Source organism: Vulpes vulpes, chromosome 3 (assembly GCF_048418805.1).
Source record: "Vulpes vulpes isolate BD-2025 chromosome 3, VulVul3, whole genome shotgun sequence".
Lineage (NCBI taxonomy): Eukaryota > Metazoa > Chordata > Mammalia > Carnivora > Canidae > Vulpes > Vulpes vulpes.
Genome location: NC_132782.1, coordinates 108263403 through 108263877, shown reverse-complemented (window position 1 = coordinate 108263877; position 475 = coordinate 108263403).

The following is a 475-nucleotide window of genomic DNA, read 5'->3' as shown; positions in this document are numbered from 1 at the left end:
GTTCTCATTCTGATGACTTTTTTCTTCTGTGACCGTCCTGTGAATGGGGATGTAGACGGTCAGCTGTGCTATCTCCTCAGATTCTGGAAGGAAAACCCAGCCCTTGCAGATCTGAAGGCCTCTGCTTTGGACACTCTGGTGTGCCTGCAGCAGTGGGCTCTGCTCCTCCCGGCTGGCACAGCTCCTCGCCTTCCTGCCCACGGGGTAAGATCCCCCCCTCCCCCAGAGTCTCCTTGTTACAGCAAAGCAAGACCACGGAGTCTTACTCCCACTTGCCTTTGTAACTGGAGATGGCCCTGCCTGGGCTGCCCCACACAGGTGCCCGAGGTGGCCCGGCTGGGCCTATCCCTCCCTGGGTTTCCACAGTGGCTGCCTGCAGACACTCAGCGGCCCACCCCCGGGGCCCCTCACCATCCCTGGGGCCGCCCTCCATGCTGCCAGAATTTCCTCAACCTGCCCCCACCTGCCCCCGTCC